The sequence below is a fragment of the Solanum lycopersicum genome, chromosome 1 (assembly GCF_036512215.1).
Source record: "Solanum lycopersicum chromosome 1, SLM_r2.1".
Lineage (NCBI taxonomy): Eukaryota > Viridiplantae > Streptophyta > Magnoliopsida > Solanales > Solanaceae > Solanum > Solanum lycopersicum.
In genome coordinates, this window is record NC_090800.1 from 72,262,268 (window position 1) to 72,270,147 (window position 7,880).

The window sequence follows — 7,880 nt, forward strand, 5'->3', positions numbered from 1 at the left end:
AATCAGAAATTCAGCAATCTGTTTTAACTTATAAGATGCTTTCATGATTTATGCTAAGGTTTATTTACGAGTTATTTGGCTTTCTCTGCTCTTTAATTACCTTCATAGTTATTCTTTATGTTAATAATATAGTCTTCTTATTTTTATAGGACAATACACATATAGTTTATTGATGTATACTATCTATGTTCATGGCTAATTACCAAAAGAGGATTTATATCGATTTAAATCCACATTAAAATTTCAATTAAATTCGGATAGACCTATTCGGAAAAAAAAAATATGTCCACTGAATCTAATTCATATAGCCAAAATACCCGGCCCATAAACAGTCAAAATGGCTCAGCAGAAGCAGAATTTGCGCTAAAGCCCAAAGCATATACCAACAGATTACAGCGCCAAGATGATCGAATATTGTGAATATTTTTGAATAACAAGTTTCCCTGAATCCCAATTTTTGAAATTTTAATTCAGATTAAATTACCAAGTAACAATTATTATTGAGATTTTTATATTTAATTATTTTTCAACTTGAAATAATATGAATGTGTAAGATTTGACACAATACGTTATGTTCTTTTTGGTGATTTAATGTTAAGTAAACTAGTTAGACAATGACAACAATGAATACTTAAAGACTAGCAACAATGAATTACTTAAAAGACATAGTACTACGATTTTTATAAATTACTAGGAATATAATACAACCTATTGTTATTCAAGATAAATCTAGGTAATGAGGGATATTGGTAGGAATCCACCGGTCACCATTTATAAATTTTCTAACGGTAAAAGTTGATGCAATATTAGGATACTACGGATGCCCATGTCACACGTCCCTTCGTGACGGCACCTGGTCCTCTATTTTTGTACTCCAAATAATATGGTCGACGAATAATACTGGATTTATTTGCTGATTCAATCCACTCAACCCATCCTCTAGGATCTATTAAATCATCGATATAGCTTTCCATTATCACAGTCCTAGAAAATGTACCCCATGGCCGACCTAAATATGTCGTGACGTTCGATTTCTTCAAATCGGGGGTAGCTTTTATCGTGCAATTTTGAAGCACTATTCCAGATTCGTAGGACTCAAGCTCTCTTTGTTGCGCTATGATTGTGTTATATTGCCTCGCCATTGGAGTGCGAGCTTCAATCAAGCAGTTTTGGAACACTGCTATAGCATCACCACATATGAAATCTACCGTGCCATAGATTTCACAATCACGATAGAATTGACGTCGCCTTTTCGCATATAAAGTGTCTTGATACCCGTCGAATCGGCATTTATAGAGAGAGAGGGACTTACCAACGGTTGCGGTATCATATGTTTTGTTGCCGTCAACAAAACTTCTATTACCGGTTATTATCGTATTATCCATCCCTTCTCCGATCAAGACTATATTAATCTTCTTTTTTTCAACTCTAATATATTCCTCATACGTGCCTTTCTTAATCTTTATGAAGAATGGCTTGACACTGTGATCAGGGGCCGCCAATATTGCTCCAGCAATTGTATTGAAATTTCCGGTCCCATCTTTAGAAACAATTGCGTTATAAGATGTTTCTGTTATCAATTGACTTTCAACACATACAACTATAGTTATAGCGAATAACATCATTATGTACCCTGCATTAAAAAAAAAAGTCTGATGATTTTATGAACAAGAATTACAAGTACAATCTAGAGATATAAAGAAAGATACTGTAAAAACTATTTGTGATGGCCATTGCAAAGTTGATAAATTGGCAGCAATTCTTCTTGATAGTGGAAGAGTTTTACTTTTTCTTAATATTGTCCAAGCTTAACAACCCCATCCTTTATATTGTAGTAACCTTTTACTCTTTCTTACACGTTTAATTTTTTGCATACATTTATAAAATGTCATTTTTAAAGACTCTTTTGTTGGACACCTATATGCCATCTTCATTTCATTGATTTTTTCTATCACTGACAAGGATCGCTCGATGCGTCAAATAACTCTAAAATGGAATTGGAACGGGATATTTTATAGGTGGATCTTTGCCTATAAATCATATTAACCTTTAAGTAGTTTATCAGAGAAAAAAGTCTAAATTTTTTTATGCAATTTCATAATCTCTCCTATCTCGGACTGATTCATAGACGTTAAGTACCTACAATCTTAAAGTCGTATGTTTGAATCATCAAAGAAGTAAACTTGTAATAACGTGACTTTCATTCGCCCGATATTTATAATTGTACTCGTTACTCTTTTAGCCCCTCATGTATGTTAAATTTGTTAATTTATTTCATATCTTTTTTTCTTCTTATAGTATCACTCTTTATATTAATAGTATAAAAGTACAATTTACTTGCACGTTAATTTCAAATTTTACACCCACGTGATAATTGAGTTATTGGATAACACAAAAAGTAAACTAGTTGAAGAGCAAATATCCAAGAAAAATACAAGTTGGAGTGATGCACTATATGTTCCCCTATAAGTAGTGTTTTAGCTACAGAATATATATATATATATGTAAAATTCTATCATGAACACTTCAATTTATTTTATCTATATCTACTATATATAGGTGTATTATTATCATTATACTTTAAAAAGGACCTGCTATATTGTTGATAGTCACAATCATGACACATTAATACAAAAGTTGGTGCAAAAGTTCATGATTTTCAAGTGAAAATGACAAATGAAATATATATATAAAGTTCTTACTAAAAAAAGAATATTTAGATACGATAAAGACTTGAGTGAACGATAATTTGATAATGTTCAAGACACATGAATAACTATTATTCATTTGGGGAAAAAACTCTCATAAGTAGTGAAGTCTATGATTCAAATTTAAACTGGTACATTACATTGATTTTGCATAAAATTTATTAAACTTAAGGTAATAATATATAGTTTACATTTATCTATAATTCTAATCTCTAAGTATAAAATATTGATGCTATAGTATTGCACAATTCTATTACTAGTTCATTTCTGCGAAGCTTGTTTCCCATTTATCAACGTTTTCTCTTATCTATAATTCTAATAATAACAGGTAAACTTACAATAGTAAGTGAATAACATTTTATTATATTATATAATTTCAGCTTTTAATTTTTAACTTTTATAATCATATTTCAGAGGGAAATCCTAATTAATTAGTATAACTTTGATAAGATTTAAAAGATCAAATTGAACCTTGACCACTGATAGCAGCCAATATTTAGTTAATTTGTTACTTGTTGCTTTCATTTACCTCAATTAACCCTATTGCTAGTGAAGTGTCTAAATAACACTCAATCCCAAATATTAAATAAAACACTAATAACAATAATATCTACATACTATTACCTAATATGCACTTGCTTCTAGTTTATGAAGAAAACTATTATTGATCACATTAAAGTAATTGTCAAAATTGGCTAAAGAAAACTATTGGTCACATGAACATTAAAATACCAAAATTGCTAGGGAGGAGGGGGGATCGATGATAAAATGGTTTCTTTTCTTCTATACTACAAATGTTTAAATAATTATATGTTTAGGTATCGTTTAAGCAATTTTATCATTTAAGGAGTTGATTCGGATAGTACATGTAAAGATAAAAAGATTGTTTATAATAGACCTTTGACACAAATTCAGAATATCAAAATCATTTTTTAAAATAAAAAAGAAAAATGAAGTGGAAGGTTATAAAGAATAAAATGGAGAAAAATTGCAGTAGCAGTAATCAATAATATGATAATCAAAACAAATTAGACAACAATAATAGAATCAAAGAAACAGAAAAATAATAGTAAATATATATCCGTCCATATCATATCCTTCACCCCCCGGTCCCCCATCCTTTTAATTGTCTTTGTTTCTAGCTTAGCCAGTAATATTACTACTAATCGGCCATGACTAGGACCACCACCAACGCGACTAATTATATCAACTCCGTCATACAAATATAGAGGTTGCGTTTAAATATTTTCTTTAATACTAGTAAAATATAAGTCATACGACTATCTGAAGTGTTATTTTACTAAAACAATATAAAATTTGAGACTAGGATAGTGGTCCTTAATTGTTTGAAACATTATCATTGAGATGAAGATCTTTAGGTTTACTGTTATAGTGTACTAAATCATAAAAATGACAATTTTATTTATGAATTTCTAACATTGTACATAATATTCTTGAGAAATAGTTAGTGTAGGGATTTAATAGTTATTTCAACTTTAAATAAATCGATGATCACATAATTATGATATTATACATCACTGATTAATCAAAAAATGAATTTTCCAGTAATAGTGATTTTTATGTTATTAGGGTGAAAGTTTTGTAATTTTTATGTTAGGAAACTTAATTATATTACTTTTATGAAAAGAGTTGAAATAATTTTATCTATAATCCTCTTGAAATTTAAGACAAAATATATCTAATTAATAATATTGAAAATTAATTTTTTTTAAAAAAATATCATTTTTATTGCTCCTTCCCTAGAAAGCCAAATGTCATTTTCATTTTCTTGGTTTTTGTAGCATTTGGACCATTACTTAGGCCTCAGAGAGCTCTTGAATTTAATGAATTTACACGTTAGGTTTATATCAAGTCTTTGAATTATTTTAAAATGATTTTTGAGAAAATTTGAAAATCCTTTACAATTTTGCTATCCTAGCTTTAGAATCAATATCGGAGGAGTTCCATGAAATGAGTTGGAGAAATTGAACGAAATAGCTTTCAAAAACAAATAGTAGTTTCACTCGAACTTAGATACGTAAATGGAGAGTTGAACACAAGGAAAAGAGTCATTTCTTTGATGAAAGATGTCACAAAACTACTATAACTATTACATATTTGATATTCTTTGTGTCAATGAGATTCAACATTTAATATATAAATAAAATAAAATTTTAACCCTATATATGCAATGTATTTTTTTTGTTTTTGATTTGCTTTGTGGATCCCCCCACCCATAAAACAAGGTACAAACACAGGAAACATGATTTTCATGTTGATTCATCACAAGATCTTTGTGCACGGTCCTAAAGTAATCTAAGAGTGTCAATTAGGTTGATTCATTCTAGGATCGAATCAGATCTAGTAGTAGCTTATATTGATCTAACCCAAGATTTATGGGTCGTGACGTGTCAGTTCACCTTGATGATCTGAAACCAGCCGAGCATAAACCTCAATCGATAATCGAAATGATTGACTTATACTATTTGTGATTTCATGGTACTGGATTAAGCAAGCCTGCTCGAATGTGTAGTTTAAAATTTAAATTATATTAAACATTCATGAAGTACTTAAAAAAACTTTTAAAATATTTATTTAAAAATAAAATTTAGTTGAAACCAGGACCAATATGGCCCAGAATTGCACAAGTTACATCAAATCTAATAAAACTCAGATCGGTAGGATCCGGTAATCCCAAGCCTATATCCAAACCAAACACAGAGCGACCACATTCCGTAGCTAGTGAATCAGCTTGATTGCCCGATCCAGTGCCACCCTTAAATAGTTAAATTAATATACCAAATACGTCTTCTTCTTTTTGAACTTTTGGCTATTATTCTTTTTGCCTTAATTTATGTGATACTATTTGACTTTAGTACAAAGTTTATGAAAAAAATTATCTTTTTATATTTGTGGTTCGAAATATTCATGGACTATTTGTGTTGCTATAAATGATTTATATAGAAGTAAATAGAAAATTTTATAATTAAATATTAAAATATTAAATTGTGACCAGGGACGGACCGACCTATATATATATATATATATATATATATATATATATATATATATATATATATATATATATATATATATATATATATATATATATATATATATAAAGAGTCAATTCCGTAAATGGTCACCCAAGTTAAGAGAATTATCTTGAAATATCATTTACATTTCATTTAGGACCAAAATATCACTCAACTATCACTATTTTCCTCCAAATATATTTGTCACTTCAAAATCATCACTCTCTCCTAGTTGGCATGACATGTTATTAAAGTCTTTTTTTCACTAATAGACTAATTTTAATTGATTGAACCCATTTAACTAAAATAATGATCATATTGATGAGATTATAGTACGTTTTAAAAACGTATTTTGCATAACATCAAAAATAAAAAAATTTGAAGTATGAAAATGTATTCTTAATAAATTAATTAAAAACTTAAAAATAATATGATCGTTATTTTAGTTAAATGAGTTTAATAAATTAAATTAATCTATTATTAAAAAAGACTTTAATGACATGTCATGCCAAATAGGAGAGAGTGATGCTTTTAAAAAGTCAAGTATATTTGGAGGAAAATAGTGATCGTTAGGTGATATTTTGGTCCTAAATGAAACAACATAAATGATATTTCAAGGCAATTCTCTTAACTTGGATGACCACTTAGGGAATTGACTCTAAAATAAATCATAAATTCATGAATATGTAATGACCGAGAAGGCCTTTATTTTGAAAGTTTAAATTATTTGGGTAACCGAAGTTGTTTAATTGAAGAATAATTGTAGATAATTGAATTAATCCTTAGTGGGCTAAAGTGTCCATTTGTTTAAAACTCTATAGTATTGCGGTCAGGTATTAAAAGAATAAGTTAGTGGGTTTTACCAATTTAGTTAACTATTAATTTAGAAAAGAGATGAGAATGTGCGACTGTTGAAAGAAAATAAGGAGAATGGGAACGAAAATTTAACGGTGACGGCGTCGATCACGAGTGCAGGTATGTGCTTTTAATAAATGGAAATTTTGGATGGATTACCTGCATGAATACACATTAATATAATTATATATATAGGAATATTAGTATATGATGGGTAGAAAGAGAAAGAAGACTTAATTACCTATTTTAGAATTATTAGTTTTTTTTTAATAACTATGTGATTGTTGTTAAAAGAAAAATTAATCATGGGTAATGATTGTCTGGGCAGGCACTTCCCGAGGCTGTTGTTGAGTCCCCAACTAGGGGTGGGGATAGAGCTCGAGCCAGAGGTCGTGCTCGTGGTACGACAGTAGCCAGAGGTCGTGGCAGTGGACAACAACAGTGAGAGGTCGTGCTGGAGAAGTTTCTCCAGAGCCCTTGATTGATGACAGAGAAGACCAGGTTCCTCCACAGCATGTAGTCACACCTTTGCTTAGGATACACTATTGAAGGTGTTAAGTGTGCTAGAGGGCTTTTCTCAGGGTGGTGGTGCGATCGCCACACCACGTGACTCTCATACTAGAGAGTGGGCTTAGACCCAAGAACAACAACAACCTCCAGTTGTTCAGGATGTGATAGGGCAGCTACTAGTGGATCCCGCGGTTCAGAGTGATGTTGCACAAACAGTTGGGGGTCAAGTTGCACCGGTGGTTGTTCTGACAGAGGATGTGTAGCGTAGGTATGAGATGTTTCAAAAGATGGACTCACCTCAATTTCAGGGTGGGAAGAGCAAGGACGCTTATGAGTTTCTGAATACATGCCGAGAGTTGCTATAGGTGGTTGGATTATTGAGTCTTATGGGGTTCGATATGCTACACTCCAGCTTCGTGGTCCAGCGAGAGAGTGGTAGACTTATTCGGGGTTTTTGCCAGTTGGATCTCCTCCAGTGACTTGGGAGCAGTTTTCTAGTGCATTCCATGATTGTTCTATCCCTTGGAGCGTGAGGGAGGAGAGTCGCTAGATGTTTGAGAATTTGAAACAGGATGGTTTATCGGTTACAGAGTATGACACACATTTTTTTCTAGTTTTCTAGGCATGCGTTGGCCATCATTCCAGATGAGACAGAGAGGATCCGTAGATTTGTGAGGGGATTGACTTTCTCTATCAGGTTAGTGTGTTTTAGGCATCTAGAGAGGGGGCTTCTTTCTAGTCCATTGTGAGCGCCGCCAAAGAGGCGGAATTG

At 31.3% G+C, this 7,880-nt stretch overlaps 1 long non-coding RNA gene across 1 annotated transcript; it reads right to left on the reverse strand.

Annotated features, from left to right (window-relative positions):
• Positions 1–652: 652 nt before the first annotated feature.
• Positions 653–2,192, reverse strand: LOC101250626 (uncharacterized). The gene is made up of 2 exons (XR_011221518.1): positions 1,710–2,192; positions 653–1,633 (listed from the first exon to the last, which is right to left on the reverse strand). It is a non-coding gene; the product is annotated as an uncharacterized lncRNA (long non-coding RNA).
• Between the last annotated feature and the right edge of the window lie 5,688 nt (positions 2,193–7,880).